The sequence below is a fragment of the Arctopsyche grandis genome, chromosome 7, assembly GCF_051622035.1.
Source record: "Arctopsyche grandis isolate Sample6627 chromosome 7, ASM5162203v2, whole genome shotgun sequence".
In the NCBI taxonomy this organism is placed as follows: domain Eukaryota; kingdom Metazoa; phylum Arthropoda; class Insecta; order Trichoptera; family Hydropsychidae; genus Arctopsyche; species Arctopsyche grandis.
In genome coordinates this window covers 5831616-5853880 of record NC_135361.1, presented here as the reverse complement: position 1 = coordinate 5853880, position 22265 = coordinate 5831616, and positions in this window count along the sequence as shown.

The window sequence follows — 22265 nt, the reverse complement described above, 5'->3', positions numbered from 1 at the left end:
GTTGCGAATTTTGTATGGAAAATACATACTTTTATTTAATTTTATTTTATTGCATTTTATACCAGGAAGGCCTTTACAGGTAAACCCCAATGCGCCTTCCTGGCCAATTACAAACAATACAGTATTTTTATCATACAAGTCGCTGAATTACGAGACACTGAAAACTCGCAAATTAACGAGACATCTATGAATTGCACATACATTTTATTGTACATTAATCATACTCAAATAGTGGTGACATAGTAGGTAGGAAGGTTTTTAGCCAATTTTTAATCGGGAACCGTTTCAACAATGAAATCAGAGAAAATTGGCAAACTCTGATAAGCAACAATCAACTAGGAGTCACAAATATCCAGGTATGACCAGCAGCACTACAGATATACTCAGAAAAAATATTTTTCAATCGAGGCCAGCTCATGGGATCGAACCTAGTGCCTCTCGGTGTTATGCAGAAGCTTAACGACCGAGCTATGCTGCTGGCTATGTACTGTACACTTTAATAATCAAAAAATCGAATTGATTCGTTCGGAATTTGAGCCCAAAACCTTTTAATTGGTAAATTGTGACCTATTTACTAATGACTAGAAAAGAAGCGCTTATAATATAATAATGTTTGAGAGACTGAAACTTTCAAGTCAAATTTACGAACTTGATGTGTTTTTAAATCATGAAAAAACATTTATTTATTTTATATATGTACATGTTATACCCATTTTTATTAACACGATATATACTGTCAATGTGTTATTCAAAGTGACATCTATGGACAAATTTTTGCAACATTATCAAATATCAACAAATTATCAGATGCTGTAAACTCAAGTTTGCGAGAAATAGGTCAGGATTACCATTTTTTTTGGAACCGTTTCCAATGGAATCAGTTTAATTGGCCAACTCTGAAGGAAGCGATCTACCTTAGAGTCACATATCTGAAGTCTGGCCAGCAGCAACCAGTGAGACTCGAACCCGTGACCACTCTGCTCGAAAGCACTAGCCCATGCTGCTGTTTGAAATATATACATAAGTTTCAACACATTAGTTGAAAACAGATTCAGAATGTATTTTCTTTATTTTAATGTGAAATATATGTATGTCCTTTCATCACTGTTCTTATATTATTAAAAATATAAGAACAGTGATGAAAAAATAACAGAGCTGAATACAGATGTTATTTTTGAAAAAAAAATTGAACATGATGAGACTTTATTTATTTCGAAATACATTCTGAATAATCAGTTCTGTTTTAAATAAAAAGGCCTTAAGTTTTTGACTTAATTTAATTTTAAACGGAGTTATACGTAACGATCTTATGCAATACGAAATTTGGAGGTACTCGTGTAGTTTCTAAAGGGGTATGTTATACGTTTGGGAAACACTGGTATATCATATACATTCATGTGTATATCTTTGATAAAGTGTGGTGTGCTTATCGAGTAACCTCATTATGCATTCGTGATTCATCAACCTCGATCTTGCTCTATTTTTCTTATATATGTATGTACGTACAAGTACCTTTCACTATCGTCTGACTTTGTGTGCACAGTTCGTGTACTGAAATCGTACTTCCGGTTGAACGATTTTGATCAATCGTCTGCTTAAATGCATTTTAGCGTTGTGCATATCTAAAATTTTGTATAAAAAATTACTATTTATGTGTCGCGGTCTTAGGTCAACAGTTACATAGATTAGATTACATTTGAGCTATGCTGTGTATATAATCTTATATGAGTGAATTTCCTTTGAAACATTAATTTGTATGATGATTATTTCAATTTTTTTACTAACCTCTTATACGTTTTACATGGTTTTCGTGTAAGCGGTCATTTTTTATATCCCTTATCTCTTATCCGATCGTTTTCATACTTTGCCATATTGCTCATTTTGGTCATCAATATAAGTTAAGGTATCATCCGAAATTACGATGGTGAAAAAATATCGTATTAGACACCCTTGAAAATACTGCATCGTATTACACGGTGACGTTTATCTGTCACATTCATCATTCACATCGGTAGTTTTATTACTTTTCGCCCTGCCATCTCGCTGTCAAATTTTAATTATTTAAGCGCCTATAACTTTTTCTTTTTTCACTCTGTATTTTATAAAATTTTATAAAGTTCTCGTTATCTCTAATATATAAATATTTATAGTTTTGTGGAGGCTTGCTGAGCCAACGGTCTTGGTTGTTGCCACACCGGCCTTTATGCAGGGTGGCAACACTGTTTGGTGAATCTGACAGAATGACGTTTAACCCATAACCTCAAATCAAAACAAACTTTCTAACCAATACAGGCTTAATATATGTACACAGATCAAACAGTGATAGTTTTATTTTTAGTTATTAGTTATCAGCTGATTTAAAAGTTCTACTCCGGTTATATTACTAGTAAACTAAAAATTTAAAAATAAAAACCCTGGTAAAAAAAACTTTTTTAAATACTAACCTTTTAGTTTTGTATATAATATTTATTATTAATTTACTAGCTGAACCCGGAATGATAACGAATTCAATTCCCGTTCTCGTTTCCATTTGTTGGAAAAATGATTGCGTTGCAATGACTCATTCCCGTTTCCGTTCCCATTTTTGGGCGATTTTTTTTCACAGTGCATACCCGCTACATGCATACATCTTCCCGGACATGCATAAAACAAATCCTGAAAGTTCCATCGTAATCGGTTCAGTGGTTTAGGAGCCTATTAGAGACACACACACAGACATTCATTTTTATATATGTAATATATAGAATATAGATATATGTAGATAATCATGCACAGTCGCCTAACAGATTGCTGCAAAGCGGCGAGTGTGCAGAACAGATTAAGACTCGAGAAATTATATATTACTGTAAAGTTATTAAGAGAGACTGATGACGTCATGGTGACGCCGACCAATGGTGGAGTCAGGCGTTGCGGCCAATGGCTGCGCCAGACTCCTCGACCAATGATAATACGTGTATGCGCTGAGCGCTCTATGATATACATAAGTATGGTATGCTCTCGAACGGTGGCATTCGGATCCTGGCCTCCACCTGACGAGCAGCTAATAAAGACTTGGAACCTGCCTGCGTGTTTTCTTGTACCTCGACCTGACTCCACCTCTGAATACTCTTCATTACATATATTAAATACATAATTATTACATATGTACACATGTAAATCGAAACAATACCTGACATCTATGGTCAGATATTACAAACATCGTATACAATACGATCAATAACATTTTTTTATATAACAATACGAATTTTTTACATTCAATAAACATCCACAGAGACATCTATCTAAATTCAAGGTTTTTAATAGAAAATTGGAGAGGAAAAGTCAATTTTTACAGGAGCTGTTCTAATGAAAATCAGAAAAATTGGCAAATTCTGATAAGAAACGATCGACCTCAACAATCTAACGAGACTCTAATAGGGATCAAACCCGTGACACCTTGCACGAAAAAATACAACACTCACCACTAGACCACGCTGCTGGTTAAATCATTGATGTATAATACACTAGATGGGCCCAGACGTGTTATTTTGGTTGGAGATCTTGTCTTCACTAACTGAGGGGTGCGGGGGGTTTAGCTACCGGGGAAGTTGGGTTTTTTTCCCTACGACGCAGCGGTACCTACCTACCTACTAAGAGAAACTGTGCATGCGTCATGTATTTTGCATGTGCCAAAAGGGAGACAAGTATAACACGTGAGGGTGGATCTAGTGTATTATACTACATCTATGGGTTAAATAGATTTATTATAAAACGAGTGAAATGTTCATATGTTTGTCGAAAATTGAGATTGAATTATTTATTTAAAGATTGTAATATTTATTAGAAAAAATAGTCATACTAAATCAGAATATTTAATCCGAGTTCAGATTAGTTGTTGAGAGTTTGCCAGAATATTAGCTCAAATATAATATGTTATGCTCTTATTAAGATTGAAGTGATAATTTTCGGTATCAAATACATACATACATACATGGACATATTTTCTGACATCAAAAAGGTTATATTGAAAATTTCAAAAAGTAATCGGAGACAGTGAGCAGGCGTATGATACACGTGATAATAATCTCACAAAATTTTACCGTGTAAATTTTGCGTACGTACGAATAAATTTTCCCGCCCACGTGGAAACTCAATACGCTTAAGATACGCACAACGTGAAATTGCATAAATATCAGATTTAATAAACAGATAGTGAAAACGCCGTCGTAATGAAACATCGTAAGTCTGTGTATGCTTCTTGTTCGCTTATACAAATATGAAATTTCCCGGGAAAACGATAATTTATACAGCGAGATTGGATCGATCGTGGAAGCCCCAAAAAAGCATAGAACCTCCGACAAAATTTCACTTTGTTTGCGCTCTCATCCCCCCCCCCCCACCCCAATCCTTCCTCACCCCTCCCCCGCTTAAAATACAATTTTGATGTTTTTCCATCTTGCATACATGTACATATGTACATATGCACCTTCGTAAATATAAAACGTAGAAGTTGAAATCGATACATCAAATGCTTTTCGTTTTTGACGTAGAACTGAGATTTTAATGAAGGTACTGTGTACATATTCAAACATATTGCCATATAGCCAGCAGTATAGCTCGGTGGTTGGGCTTTTGCTCAGCTCCAAGAGGACGCCGCGTTAGATCCCGTGAGTTGACCTCGATTGAAAAGAATTTATTCTGAGTATTTCTGTAATGCTGCTGGTCAGACTTGGATATTTGTGGCTCCAGGTTTTGCTATCAGAGTTTGCCAATTTTATCTGATTTCATTGTTGAAACGGTTCCCGGAAAAAAAAATTGTCTAAAAACCTTCCTACCTACTATGTCACCATTATTTGAAGTTTGATTAATGTACAATAAAATTTATGTACAATTCATAGATGTCTCGTTAATTTGCGAGTTTTTCAGTGTCTCGCAATTCAACGAATTGTAATAAAAAAAAAGCTGCATTGTTTGTAATTGGCCAGGAAAGCGCATTGAGGTTTACCTGTTAGGCCTTCTTGGTATATTTGTATATATGTACATATTGTTGCGTAGGGGTGGGTGGAGGATCCAAGTAAAAGGCCAACAGTCGTTTCACAGCATTTATTGATGATTAAGGAGATACACGCAGTGTCACGGCTAAGTCCAGAATGACCTGATATCGTCTACGTACCGCCTTATAAAGGGTAGATCTCTCAGGACGCCTAATCTGTTTACCTGTTGTATAGTCACGTATTCGGATATGTATTTTCCACATTGGGTCTCCCCGTACCGATTCTGAGAAATAACTAATAACGGTCATTGTTTAGCCTAAATGCACTTAGAGTCCAGATATAATCTTTGGAAGTAAGTGCATGCATTTAGTTAACCGATAACAGATATCCGTTGGTCTAAGTACAATTCGCTCAATCCACGGCGTACGTAACAATATGTAAAAATATGTATGTAAAAAAATAAAATATGTCATCGGATACAACACTAGTACTACCTAGCAGTACAACTAGTCCTACGACACCTGTAGTGTTAGTATGACACTTCTGACACGTGAAATATAAATATTATACAATGTAGGTATGCATATGTATATCTAGGATCCTGGTTGTAGGGCGTACCAAATGATACACATGGAGTAGCTTCGACAGTGTTTATTTATACGTCTTAACGTTGGGCAAGCCTTATGGCAAATGTTTCCATACACGCTCCACACCATACACGTTAGCCAACCATTCACTCACACGTTCAAAAATCTTTCCTACGTATATTAATTATTAACCGCAAGTATATGCATTCTTGCAACAATCAACACATTCGGACTTTGCTAGAAACATGCTAGAGAGGGAGAGATGTCTATTTTATTAGATGCCACAAAAATTAAGTCAGATTAAATGATAAAATCTAACAGGAGACGGTTGATTTGGATTAAAAAACCATCCCAATTTTAAAAGCAAATATTTATTTATTTATCTAGATAGATTTCTTGTTATTATTGATAAAACGGAATATTTTTTATTCCATTCGGAATTTGTATCGTTTGGAATTGTTAGTATGTCGTTATGTACAAAAAAGTTTTGGGTTTATTTTATTTTATTTTTACATACATAGATACTAAGGCTTCCAATCCCGGGATGCCGGTGTTTTCTGGTACCGTGAATCCCGGTGCTGAAACTAGTATGAATACCGGGATTACGGTGCTGGCAGAAATTTCTTTAAAAATATTATTTTTACAAAAATAATATGGAAAAAACATAAAACAACATTATATATTGAACAATAGTGGGATGAGTAATGACAGTCATAGTCCATTTGTTTGTTCTAACCCGTTTCGACGACGGCTTGCCATTTCCATGAAATGGTATGATATTGTGCTCAACCGCAATGATATTTGATGCATATTTTGTCTGATTCGAACTCAGAATCGATCACTGATCATCTTTTAATGATTTAGAAAACTGTGTATTGTGTGTCAGTGTATTTTGGGGATTTTTTGAACACCGTTCGTCCAATCGAACTGAAACTTAGTATCGGTTACTAAAATTCTTATCGATACGACGTAATTTTTTTCAAATTTTCAAGTTAAGTGGAAAAGGTACCTCCCTTTGAAGGTGTTCTCTTATTTTTATTTTTTGAATTCAATTATCTGCCAAACCGCTAATCAAATAGGACAGATTTTTTTTACTTGTAATAGAAATTATTAATATTATACCCCAAAATTTTTTAAATATTTTTTCCTAAAACAAAAGAATTACTTTTACTCTAGAGATTCAAGGTTTTTTATGTTTTTCTCAGAAATCAAAAGTAGAACTTTTGTCTTGTGCAAGTTTTCCTACATTTGTGTTCAATTTGTATCGAAAATGCTCATAGCTAGTATGTGTGAACGTGTATGTACATACATATGTTTGATTATCGAATTTTGTTTTTTATCCTTCTTATATTCATCAAATACATAGATAAAGTCGTGGGTTGGTCACATCCGATTTTTTTTAATAAAGTCAATGTATGTAATTGCAGTTTTTATTTTAGGTGAGTTTTGAAAATGCAATTGAACGTTTTTTTCTTATACATTTAATCCCGGTGATAGCACCGGGATCCCGGGATTGGAAATTCTCAGCACCGCAATCCCGGTGCTGAAGTAACTTTCCGGGATTGGAAGCACTAATAGATACATACCAGGAAGACTTGACAGGAAGACCCCAATGCGCCATCCTGGACAATTAATTACAAACAATGCAGCATTTTATTACATACCTCCCTTTTTGCTTCACTTACGATTACAACTCAGGAAAAAATTTTCCTCTTATCCGATCGTTTTTATACTTTGCCATATTGCTCATTTTGGTCATCAATATAAGTAAATGTATCCTCCACCATAACGATGGAGAAAAATATCGTTTAAGACGCTTTTGAACTTTGAATTTCTGAAAAGTGCCTGACGTTTATCTAGTTTATAGTTTTAAACATAGATGGCGGTAGTAAAATAAAATGATTGGTATTTTTATTCAAAATAATAATTTATTACACAAATCACTGTATTTCTAGAAGCTGAAGAACACGAAATTAACAATTAATTTATTAATTAAAAAATTAATCCATTGAGACGTCTACGGATCTTTAGATTTGTATATATTTTTTTACAAATTGTACATACATAATACAGAAGATTTGTGACAGCAGGTAGGATGATTTTTTTTGCCAATTTTAAGGAACCGTTTCAATGATCAGATAAAATTGGAAAACTCTGATAAGAAACGTTCGACTTGGACTCACAAACACCCAAGTCTGACCAGCAGTATAGCGGGCTCGAACCCAGTAATCACTTGGTGATAAATATACACGCTACCACTGAGCCATACTGCCGACTAAAATAAATAAATAATAATAATAAATATGTATGTAATATAAAATAAAAAGAAACAAAGCGGGTAAATTCACTTCGGTTCGAGTATTTCTTTTGCATTTTATTATCATCAGGTAGAATGGAATTAAGTTTAATATAAACGGTAGATTTGATGGAGCGATCGTTAAAGGGTTGACGATACTTAAAAAGTGAATATTTGCAGCGATCGGTCGTAAACTTCAAAGCGACCTCAAAACGAAGCTTATTAAAAGAGCTTAGGAGGCTTTTTGGAACTTTCGGCAAAAGCTTGGTACTTATTCCACGAATCAACGTCAAATTTCAGTTTTGAACGGTTTGAAATTAATCGTCTTGAAAAATAAACGCGATTAGTGGTCAAACGTTGGAAAAGTTGATATAATTTAATATTTTAAATGTATCCAATGTCAGAGTGAAAGAGGACGCACATACATTTGGGGATAATTTAATATGCATATATACACACAAACACTTTTAAAATCACTTTTAAAAACGGGAACGGTAACGGGAATTGCATGCATTATTGTGGCATTGCATCCTATCTAGTAATTATATACACTATTTAGATTTCAATAATTCAATAAAATTTTGTATATATTTAAATTTTTAATAAAATAATTATTTTATACCAGCAGCATAGCTCGGTCATTAAGCTTCGAGAGGCGCCGGGTTCGATCCCGTGAGCTGACCTCGATTGAAAAGAGTATATAAGTAGTGCTACTGGTCAGACTTGGATACTTGTGACTCCAGGTCGATCGTTTCCTATCAGAGTTTGCCAATTTCCTCTGATTTCATTGTTGAAACGGTTCCCGTTTAAAAATTAGCTAAAAATCCTTCCTACCTACTATGTTACCACTATTTGAGTATGATTAATGTACAATAAAATGTATGTACACTTCATAGATGTCTCGTTAATTTGTGAGTTTTTCAGTGTCTCGTAATTCACCGAATTGTAATAAAAAAAAATGCTGCATTGTTTTTAATTGGCCAGGAAGGCGCATTGGGGCTTACCTATAAGGCCTTCCTGGTATATATATGTACATTTGTATAGCATAAATAAATTTTAAAAATTTATTAAATATTCATTTAAAATTACATAAAGCCAGCAGCATAGCTCGGTCGTTAAGCTTCTGCTTAGCTAATGAAAATAAAATTTTCAGAGTATGCTGTTGGTCAGACCTGGATTTGTGACTCCAGGTTGATCGTTTCCTATCAGAGGTTGTCAATTTGCTCTGATTTCATTGTTGAAACGGTTCCAGGAAAAAAAATTGGCTAAAAATCCTTCCTGCCTACTATGTCACCACTATTTGAAGTTTGATTGATGTACAATAAAATTTATGTACAATTCATAGATGTCTCGTTAATTTGCGAGTTTTTCAGTGTCTCGTAATTCACCGAATTGTAATAAAAAAAATGCTGCATTGTTTGTAATTGGCCAGGAAGGCGCATTGGGGCTTACCTGTAAGGCCTTCCTGGTATATATATATGTAAAAAATAAATAAATATTTATTTAAAATTACATACTATATCGCCAATAAAGAAGATTTATTCAAAAATTATTTATATTTTGGCCAAAAACCTATCGTAACATTATCCATGTTGGGTCTTTTCTAATGACTAGGATATGGTAACCCCTAGCTAAATGAAATAATATAGAGCAAAAATGAGTGAGGGTCATTTTTGAACGTGTTAAAAGGAGAATATTCGCCGCGTCACCGCGTTTTTACGACACCGGTCGACACGTAAAATACGACAGGAGTTCAGTATGGGGAGATTTGGGGGTCTATTCTGGGGGTGGAATGGGAGGGGGTAGGGGGAGTGTAGTGGTGTCGCTAAATTATACGGTCGAAATTTATGGGTCAAATTTTCGAAAATTGACCGGTGCACGGCGAACTGCTGAATCAGGCACGGCCAACTGTACGGTTCGGGAGCGTGAGCGTTGACAGCTTGTTTACTGGAGCTGTCGCGTGACCTGTCACCGAGGCTGCTGCACACACCTCCTCATCCTCCTCCCCTTCCAAACCACCCCTCTCATCTCTCCCACACCCTTTCGATGCGAATATACAGCCCCCTTCCCCCGCCTCCGCCCAGGAACATCCCCGAACGAGATTTGCCACTTAGGGCCCGACCGCAGTACACGCCGCGAATTAAAAAAAATGAATCGATCTGAATGCGGTCCTGGTGGGTTTCTGTGGCTAATTTTCAATTTGGACATCTTGCTTCTAAAGATGAGATATGTGCGGTTTCCGTTTGTTCGAGTTGTTAGTGTGTATCATTTTATATAGCACTAGCTGAATGCTACAATAATGCATGAAATTCCCGTTTCCATTTTTCGGAAAAACACAATTGAAATTATTTAATTGTTTGTTTATTTTACCCTAACAACGCAGGTGGAGGCGCGAAAACATTTGAAATGATTGCGTTGCAATGCCACTTATTCCCGTTTTTTCCGTTTCCGTTCCCGTTTTTGGGCGATTTTTTTTACAGTAAGCTTCCCGGACATGTATACAATAAATGCTGAAAGTTCCATCGTAATCGGTTGAATGGTGTAGGAGCCTATACGAGACAGACTGACAAACAGACATTATTATTTTTGGGTCTACGTGACGAGCCAGAATGTTAAATTACCGAGAACACAAATATCGGAAGGCAAAGATCAAAAATCGAAAGATCTTAAGTCGAAAGATCAAAAAAAAAGGTTGCATGGTAAATGGTACATACTCACTTAATTTGCGCGAGCAGGGTACAACAGGAACAAGAGGAACAGGCTTTTCCTCCCGTATTCTGCGCGCGCACATTAAATTAAGTGAATATGTACGTGAGTATATACCGTTTACCATGCACCCTTTTTTTTTGATCTTTCGACTTAAGATCTTTCGATTTTCGATCTTTGCCTTCCGATATTTGCGTTTTCTGTAATTTAACATTCCGGCTCGTCACGGAGACCGAATTTTTTTTATATATGTATATACATACATACATACTATTTGAATATCGAATAGTAAATCAAGAGCTATTCGAATATTCGAATATATTCAAAAATTAAAAAAAGGTAGTTACATATGTATTAAACATAAATTACATTATATTTATATATGTATGTAATATATTTCAATTAATAATACATAATTTTATGAAAATTAAAAAAAAACATACTAAAATACACACAAAATATAAGATCAACATTTAGAAATTCGTTTTGCTGTTATTAAAGATGCACTATTTTTGCTTAATTCTTTGATTGCGGTTTCAACGGGAATAATAAAATCAATTAAATTTTCAAAATATCAATTTCATTCTTAGAAACAGTTTTGACATTATATTCTTTTAGTGATATGTTTACACTTTCGTAAACTTGAATAAATCGTCTTATCATAGTTGCCATTGAATTCCACCTCGTTTTTACATCCAACAATAATTTCAATTTATTTTCTTTTTTCATTATGATTTCTTCTAAAAATGTATATTTCACCGGTGACTTCGTATTCTTTTGCTGATGTTTTCTAAAATTTCGAGCTTATTATCGATCGAAAAGTGATTTTTCTTCATACATTTCTGTATTTAATGAATAAAAATCCGCTTATTCACATGTAGACATTTCATCTTCCTGATTATCTTCATTTTCATCACAATTATCCCCATTACATATTTAATTTTCTTCATAATCGTTGGCTTCTTCGTCATCACTCTTTTCATATTTTGTGTATTTATTTTATAAAAAATATACAATCGAATAATATTCGAATAACGAATGGCTGAAAAATCAGACGAATAATTCGAATATTCGATTGGGATCCCTAATACATAGACTAGCTGAACCCGGCATGCTTTGCAATACCACAATAACGCATGCAATTCCGTTCCCGTTCCCGTTGGGTTCCCGGCTTAGCTCGGTAAATGGGAATGAAATGAAATCCATAAAAACAATCTTCATTTGGTTGTTCATTAAATTTATTTGAATGGAAAAAAATATTATTTGACAACCGACCAATCACAGACGTCTTTGACCACTCCAGCCAATCAGAAACGACTTTGACAAAGGCCAATCAGAAACGACTTTGACAACAGCCAATCAGAAACAAATCAAATACGCCGTTTCGGTTTTATAAATAAGATTTTATAACATAAATTGTATTTAAATTCCACTTATCTACATTTACCAAAATTATGACTGAATCGCAAAAAAAGTATTTATACAAAATGTAAGCCGCTAATTTTAATCAATCTGGAGTTGTTCAGCTCGTGTATCACAACAATCGTTCAATATCCATTCATAGAGTGGATCATCTTTTTTGTTGCACTAACTTGTTCGGTCTGATAAATCAGCCTCAATTTCGAATGAAAGCAATCACAAAAGTTTCCCTCAGGAGAAAAATTGAATTTTACACTCTACTAGTTGCGTTTAAAATATTTCTTCGCAATATTCCCGCTTTATATACAATAAATAGATTGTAAGCGAGGCGAACGAAATACGCGACGGGTAACGTATTTTCTGTGTACAAGTTTTCGCAGAAAAAAAATGTTTTCGCGTGCGTTGTAGATGTGAGATATAACAGGTAGTTAATCATTCGCAGCATCCGAGTAAATCAATGTGCGTAAAAAAGCGAGATTGGAAGACGTATTTTTTACCGTTCAGTTTTATCCAAAAACTCGAGCCTTTATCATTAGTCATTATCATGTAGTTCGCTTAGAGGAGTTTTCCCCGGAATTTCTCCTTTGGAGAGAACAAAAAGAAGAGTAGGAAAAAAAACACATAATTTTTTCACTTCACTCAGACATAATAAATAATCTTTTGTTTTTGTGCGTCGGCTTGTTTTTGAGTTAAACTTAATTTTATTTTACTTATTTGTTTTTTGCCGAATAGGAGGTGGAGTTTGTGGATAATTATGTGAAGCTTAAAAATAATTTTAACAAGCCTTTAGATGATTACAGAATATGTATGTATACATGCATAGTGACAGCGTAGGTCACTACTTAAGAGGGCTGGATACCCGAAACCTTAATTTTATTGCCGTTCCTTTCTTCGATATATACATATATTGAGTGAATGTGCAGTTTGGCTTAGTGGTAGCGTATATATTTAGCACCACTGAGGTCAAAGGTTCGAGTCCTCGCCACTGCTGGTTAGATTTGGGGGTTTTGTGACTCCAAATCGTCACAAAACCCTTTTTGTGATCGTTTCTCTATCAGAGTTTGCCAATTTTATCTGATCATTGCTGAAACGGTTCCTGAAAATTGGTATTAGATCTAATCCTGTTGTCACAAAATCTGCCTGTGTATAATTTGTAATAATTATACACAGTAATCTGAAATCTATAGATATCTCTATAGACATCTCTATAATTTCGTATTTATTATATGTATAAAAATTGTATACAAAAAAAATCTAAAAATAATCCATAGATGTCTCTATGATTATTATTTCTGATTAATTGTTATATGCTATATATTCTGCTTGTATATGTATGTATTACTGTATTTCTGATTTCTGATTGTTTATGTATTCTGTATTTCGTTAACGTACACCCGTCGCATTGGAGCAAATCTGTAATGGCGAGTGTGTGTGTATTGATTTGTAACAATAAAATAAATATTGAGTGATCGACGAAATCGAGGTTTCATATTCTCCAGTTTTCTCTTGCGAAACTGGACCAATTTAAAAATTCTATGTTTGTGTCTTCGTATTTTTTAAAAATCAACCGCTAAATTAGCACGCTGGACTCTTTTCGTGGGTGTAAAAACGAGGCGATTTTATAGATATTTGGTGGCTCTTAGCTCCTATAAAAAATAACTAATCAAAAAAATAAAACGATAGAAACATGCCTATGGTGGATATCCATAGCATATTAAAAAATAATTTCTCTAGTGCCATAATTGAGGAAGGGAGAAGTGTAATACGTTTGTATGGACAAGGCGCTGGTGTCCAGCCCTCTTAACCAGTTCAAATCCAAAAATCCAAATCGAAAATTTATGATTACGTCTATCGACCGTCTCCTATTAGAATTTGCCAATTTATCTAGCTTAATTAATGTGACGGTTCCAATGAAATCAACATTCCCTCTAGTTAGTCTGAATATGAGCTGTCATATTTGAAATTGGTATAAGTGCACTTTTCTTCATTTTGAGAAATATCTCGCAAAACATTAAATATAATATTTAAAATAAAATAAAATATCGAATAAAAAGAAGTGATAACAATTTGTGAATTAAGTCAAACAGAAATAGTGTTTTTGGAACTGAAAATTGGACTTCCACCACTTATATATCAAATATACATATTCTTGCGGTTTATTTTATTTTATTTTATTTGTGTTTAATCAATCATGCACACTCATCTAACAGATTACTCCAACGCTACGAATGTGCCATACAGATTAAATTAAATCCCGCCTTAAAGGTCGAAAAATTCGACCCTTAAAGCCCTCAACAAGAGACCAAAACCCCCTCCCAACGATACAAATTGAGAATTATTAATTATATATGTGTATTCACCAATTTATTTACACTAATCATGACATATATGGTCAAACATTGTACATTATCAAGTATTGTAAATATTATACAAGACAAATATCGATTAACATCTACAGAAACATACATACATACATATGCGGTCTCCGTGACGAGCGAGAATGTTAAATTACAGAAAACACAAATATCGGAAGGCAAAGATCGAAAATCGAAAGATCTTAAGTCGAAAGGTAAAAAAAAGGGTGCATGGTAAACGGTACATACTCACTTAATTTGCGCGAGCAGGATACAACAGGAACAAGAGGAACAGGCTTTTCCTCCCGTATTAATGTGCGCGCGCAGAATACGGGAGGAAAAGCCTATAAAGTATAGCACAACTCGTGGCATTGTCTGTAAAAATATCTGTTAGACGAGTGTGCATGATTCATTAAATAAAAATAAAATAAAATAAAACAACAAACATGTTAGTATTATACATACTTCAATTAACATCCGCAGAGACATCTATGGACAAATTTGCAGCAATGAAATCAGATATGTTCAAATCAGATTCAGCATTAAAATAAAAATTCTTTTGGTCGTAGGATAGGTGTGTCGACCAATGTCCTGGCCTATGGAAACTCGGTTGAGTTTTTAAGAGGATCTTTTATTATTGCTCAGAATACAAGTTTATTACAAGTATGTATAGTATATTCGCGGAGAAGTTGGCTAGTTGCCCTTTTCAGCGGAAGCCTCTACTGCTCTAGATTATATACTGGTTGAGTGATGTCATCCTGCAATCGGGAGCTTGAGGTTATCCTTTGTCTCCGGATGAAGAGATCATAATTTTGGTAGTTTTCACGTTTATGGAGGTCAGGTATGCTATGCCTCAAGGTTGCTCGATGTAAGATCGAGTGATGAAATCATCTTTATGGAAGCTTCTACGAGCTCGCAGTCATAATTATAAAGCGAATTGGGTTGTTGCCCTTGAGTAGCGAAGATAATTCCAGGCGAGGTTAGCTCTGCGTACAGGAGCGCAATTATGCCATCTTACGACTTGTGTATTGTTGTGAAATAGATGAGATCACTGATTTTGATTCGGGATAGTACAGGTTGTGCTATATTCCTACAAGTTCTAAATATTTTGAGAATGGTCTACTAAGTTTAAGAGTCGTCTTATGTCAGAGTTTATCGGTTTTACATGACGATAATTGTTGAGACAGTTCCATGCGAAATTTGATATGACCAAAAATTCAACTTGTCTATTAACATCATAGTGCATTGATATACATAGTTCATGGTTGCACCCCAGAAGACAAACGGGACACTACTGGAAAATAAGACAAATGGTACAAATGTTTAACATGGTGAAATCCGGCAGGCTCGAAATACAATATACATTAAAAAGTGTAATTTTAAAAGTTTAAATTTTTAATTTCCACAATTCAAAACGTTGTGTCTACGCCCTGTCGATCACTCACTGTCAGCCGTATGCGACCTCCATAAATCGAATTGTGGGTGTGGTAATTTTGGTGACCACGCTGGTAAACCACATCCAATTCGCTGTCCAGAAAAACGATAATTAAGGCTCTCTGTCACTTGTCAACCGGAATGCTCTCCGCCACATAATTAATCGTGTCATCAGCGGTGAATATTTTCAAAAATGAACAGCGCGCTAAGAGAGTGGGAGAGGTACGTTAATGAAATGTCAAAAATAGACACATAAATTTCAAAGCTAGCATTTGGAAGCCGCTTCATTTGGAGTGGTGTAAGTCCGTTTGAAAATAATAAAAAAATGCTTTCAACTATTTATGACTGTAAAAACGACAGGGATTCTTAACCAGTTTCCCACAAGAAAGATATCTCCACTCGGTTGATTGCATGTACATAAATACATATGAAGCATTTTAATAAACTACTGATTGGATTGGTGTGCAATTCTCAAATTCTTGATGAATTGAACTTCAATGTTCGCAGCAAACTCAGATATATAAGATACCGCTATTTATTCTCCTCACCTGAGGCTCGTACCAATTTGATGGTTTCGTCCCCTGTCGCCAGGGGCATCAAGCTCCCCAACCGGATTTCTATTGGTTTGGATTTGTTTAATCTAAAATATACCGATCTGGTTGAGGGATTGCTTAGTTTGGGATCGTAGCATGTTATATTTTTATAACATATTACATACCTCCTTTACGTTTCACTTACGATTACAATTCAGGAAAAAAATTGCCTTTTATCCGATGGTTTTCATACTTTGCCATATTGCTCATTTTGGTCATCAATATAAGTAAATGGATCCTCCGCCATTACGATCGTGCAAAAATATCGTTTAAGACGCTTTTGAATTTTGAATTTCTGAAAAGTGCCTGACGTCTATCCAGTTTTTAGTCTTAAACATAGATGGCGGTAGCAAAATAAAATTATTGGTATTTTTATTCAAAATAATAATTTTATATACAAATTTATTTATTTATTTTATTCTAAGCAGACCATTGTGGCATAACAGGAATTCCTAAAGCGCCACAATGGTCAAAAAATATAACACAAAAAAAACAAAATAACAATTAAACATAAATTAATAACGAAAATAATATACTAATCAAATTATAAAAGAGGTATGTTTTTTATATTTGTTTTACATTTATCCTTATTTGTTTTTAATTATGGTTATTTTATTTTTTCAACTTATGGTATTTTTTTTCTTTTTGTGTAGCCATAGTGACGACTTGAAGCTAATATTTAATATCACTATGGCAAAATTGTAAATAAATAAATAAATAAATATGCAAACAAAGTATATACTGTAGGTGTACATATATGTCTAGCAGTATGGCTCGATGGTTGCGTTTATTTTTAGCACCGATAGATTACTGGGTTCGATCCCGTGCTAATCTTTAATACTGCTGGTTAGACTTGGATGTTTGTAACTCCAAGTCGATCGTTTCTTATCAGAGTTTGCTGATTTCATTGTTGAAACGGTTCTCCTATCAAATTGGCAAAAGCAATCCTACCCACTATGTCACCAATATTTGAATTTGATTTATGTACAATATGTAAAACAATTATGTATGTATAAGTCTAAATCCATAGATGTCTCTATAGATTAATTCATTAATTAATTACTAATTTCGTGACTTGGTGTCACAAATATCCAAGTCTGACCAGCAGAATTAAAGATTAGCACGGGATTGAACCCGGTATCCTCTCGGTGCTAAACATAAACGCAACTGCCGAGCCATACTGCTGGCTAATGTAAATATTATATTATTTGAATATTATTAATTAAACTTTTTTTTTTGGAATTGGAGTATCATCATAAAGTTTCCCAATATGTAAAATAATTAAATTTTATGTTATTTTTTCGTATGTAAAATCCAATATTTGTATTGTATTATTGTATTAAATATTGTATCATACACATGCAAAATACAATATTTCGTATGTAGTTAAATTTTAACGTAAAATAATGTTTTCATAAAATATACATATATGGAATAAGCTCAATGTAGGTTTTATAAATTTCATTTTAAGCGGTGTATTTTATAATATAGCATTTCGGGGAAAAAGTTAATTGAATACCAGCTCACAATATCCATAATATTATATTATTAATTGTGAGCTCTTCAACGTTGTATGAAAGAGAGATTTCATATACATTTATCTGTACATATTATATGTATATTTAATTAATAATAATAATCAAGATTGATCTAATCGCAATTGGAATCTTTTAATTCGAAGCTCGTTTTTGTTGTCATTTCGAGAGAAGGAGGCGACAAAAAAATAAATACGTTTTATACAGGTCTGTGGAGTAGGAGTCGGAGTAGTAAAAGTTGAGTGACTCCAACTCCTTATTCTTTTTTTTGAATCGCATTTTAATGACTTTTTATTATTGTGCACATTGTTTTATTTAGCTTGAAAATTCTGGCAGTTTAGTCAAATTTATGATACATATGGGTTTGGTGCAAATGATCGACAAGCGCCAGACAGACTGAACCACAGATTAACTGTATGGCTGCTTTAAACGCAATTATCGATTTCACGAATGATAGATTGCACATCAGATGACGAATAACCTTTCAATGTTCACAGATGCAATCATTAAAATGACAATTATTAAAATTGAGTTGGATCTTTCTGGCGAAAATAAGGTTTAATAAGGCAAAATTCGGAACTGAAGTATTAGAAGCACAGAACGTATACAGGGTAGGTATGTCGAAACTTCGGGTAGATTTCGCTTAGTGAAAGTGCGAGCAGTGCGCACGCATAAGGTACAAGTGTCGTTAATCTGTGGTTCAGTCTGTCTGGCGCTTGTCGATCGTTTGCACCGCATCGGATACATATAGGTAATTTTCTTGAAATTATTCACACGACCGGATTTTAAATCACATACATGCTATCAAAACTTGAGCTTATCACCGATGACAACTGCAGAACCTGAGTGATGCTTTTCTACATTAAATAGAAACAAAACTTACCTCAGAAACACAATGAGTCAAGAGAGATTGACATCTTTATCTACATATGTTTTCAATAGAGAAAGATATGATGAGAAAAATAACAAATTTTAATGAAAAAGTTATAGACAAATTTGCCAATAGCAATAATAGACGGATGGAATTTGTTTTGAAATAGCTTTATATCATTATTGTTATTATTTTTAATAAAATATAAGTGATATGCAAATTTACTGATTTTTAATCTACCACAGCACCCCCCAATTATCATATCCACGAGCCGCCACTGTATATATGTAGGTACATAGATAATTGTGTGTGGACGCTTTTCCTAAAAGCGTTAACCTCGACTAAATCGTAAATAATTAAAAATAAATCTCGGATGAATAATGTCATATAAATTCATTAAAGTAGATTCGTAACAATATATTTGGTTTGTCTGTGTTTCCAGTGAATTTATCAATTTGAAATTGCCACATTTAATACTGAAAATAAATAAATTCCAAACAACCCGATTCACAATACGCCATTTTCATCAACGTTTAATGTTATAATACTATGCAATTAAATGCGGGTATATGTATATACTTAATTTGCGATACAATAGTTTCCAGTCAATTATAATATTTACCGGTATATATCGATGGCGAAATTTTGACGATTTACCGACAAACACGTTACACCGGTATTGCAATCCCTATTTATTTTCTGTACTTTACCCGTTGAAGTTTCCATGTGTAGTTTTGGAAAATAATAATGATGTTGGATTTGTTATTAAAGTTTAGTCTTTTTACCTTTTTACATATCTTCTGTGTTATCAAAAAAGTGACGACGCTTTTCATTCATTTTCATTTTATATTGAAGGAAGGTAAAAAAAAGAAAGTAAAAATAATGAAGAGGAAATTAAGACCTAGAAAGCGGCAGGGTGGATCGGTTTGGAATATAGGGGTGGCAGATAGGGTAGATGGGTGTTTGTTTCGTATTGTTTAGTGTTCTCGATAAACGGTTGGAATTAATAAGACACTTTTAAGGCGAAAAGCGACTTTGTAGCAGTTTGTTTCGGCGTGGAAGGGAGAGGAAATTTGTAGCCTTTCGACGGGGAAATTATTTCCGTCGCAAAACTATGGAAAACGCGCTCCTGGAAATGAAGCCAAAGGGTACTGGGAGGGTGGGGATGGGGGTGGGATGGGGTGGGTCGACGTCGTCAGTATCTGCCTTTCATTAAATATTGGAGATAGAGACTTTTGATCCGAAACGTTTTATTGTGAGCTCGGAAATTCGGATTCGAAGCACGATTGTCAGATTTGAACGACGGCGACGCCTATAAAAACATGTACATTTTCTGAAACGGCTTTGTCGCTTTATATATACATATATTATATAATATGTATGTATGTATATTCGAATGTAATACTGACATTTTGAATGTGATACAGGCCGGTTCACGGTTCATGCTTTTTGTATATTGTAAGGGATGATAGGTGAGGCTGTTTATAATATACATACATTACACCTGGGTCAACACACAAACATTAGCTTCATACTGTTTAAAATATAAACAAAATTGAAATAAAAATAAAAGCTATTGTTATATTCAACTAGTGTTGTACTCGATGAAATATCATTGGTGGGTTTGGTGCAAACGATCGACAAGCGCCAGACAGACTGAACCACAGATTAACTGGATGGTTGCTTTAAACGCAATTCTCGACTTCACGAATGATAGATTGCACATCGGATGACGAGTAACCTTTCGATGTGCACAGATGCAATTATTAAAATGGTATTTATTAAAATTGAGTTGGATCTTTACGGCGAGTTTAATAAGGCAAAATTCGGAACTAAAGTATCAGAAGCACAGAACGTATACAGGATAGGTATGTCGGAACTTCGGATAGATTTCGCTAAGTGTAAGTGCGAGCAGTGCGCACGCATAAGGTACACGTGTCGTTAATCTGTGGTTCAGTCTGTCTGGCGCTTGACGATCGTTTGCACCGCATCGGTGTTGAAATATTAAGTTGTGTTATATTTAATTTAATATTTATATTTAATTGTGTAATATGAAGAAAAGGTAAAAACTACCTACATACCTGTCATGTTCCAAAACGCAGTTTATATATATTTTAAATTACTTGGTTAACAAACCAAGATTTCTTTATTATCATAAAAACGTTACATTTATGTTATTGGTAGATATGTATAATCGAAAATTACAGATTTAATTATGGAACGATGATGAATTTAAAATGAGATACGTAAAACTTTGTTTCGCTATGTTCTGCTGCTGTGCTGAGCGTCACTTGCGGGTTCGATATTAATGACTACCACTCTCGGAGTCTTGATGGTGATGACAAACTTATGTGATTGATTCGTGATCTATATAAATGATTTTTATCTTTTGGGTTGGGCAAAGTCCGGCACTCCTGTCTTATCTGACTATCACTTTCCAGGAATTTCAATGGACTTGTTACTCACGTATATTCATATAGTGAATTTGATTATTATGGGAACTACATTGATAATTTAGGTACATAACACTAACTACATACATATAAAAAATATAAAACACCAATAGAAAAAAATTATTAATTAATTAAATAAATTTTCAATAGATGGCGCCAAATGCTCTCTAAAAAAAGCGCCGAAACATTGGTATCAAACAGTATATATATAGAAGTTTTTCTATATTATAACATACGTATATATGTATGTATGTATGTCGAATCTAAACGACTAATACGGCGAGCGTTATATTACACAGACACACAGAATAGCAATTATATATCCCACGGAAATATTCTGAATAATTCATTCTGTGTAGTTAGTATTGTGTATGAATTTACGTAGAAGTTTATGTTTCAAAATGTACTTTTCCCGAAAATTGAGAATTGTTCTATTTACAAAGGTTTCTGTAAATACATAGAACATTGTAAATAGAATCTGTAAATAGAACTATTGTTACATTTACAAATTGTGCCATCTACATTAAGGTTTATATTTACAAAATCCTACAAAAAAAAAAAAACAATTTTCGAATACTTTATTTCGAATACTAATTTCCAAAAAAGCTCAATAAACTTAGTAATAATAACTTTTCCCATCGTCACAGATAGAATTTGCTCAAATTTAAATTTGGCGCATTTCACAGGAGTTGTTACTGTATAAAGAATTAATGATAAAAAGTAATGATCACTAGAAATTATGTACTATCAATTATAATTGAAATGCATATAGCTTGTGAGTATAAAGGAGAAAAGAAAAAATATAATTAAGTGTCACTTTGACACTTGGTTATAATATAACACAATGTCCAGTTCACGCATTCGGTAAAGAAATTGCCAAATCCGTGAACTGGGCAACGTGCTTGCATTTTTCACGCATTCGGCAATTCTCTTACAATACAATAATACAATTAATACAAGCATTTTTATACAATGTAAATTCATACAAACATCATTCACAGTGACATATCTATGGAGAAATTATTGCAGCATTTTTTTTTATAG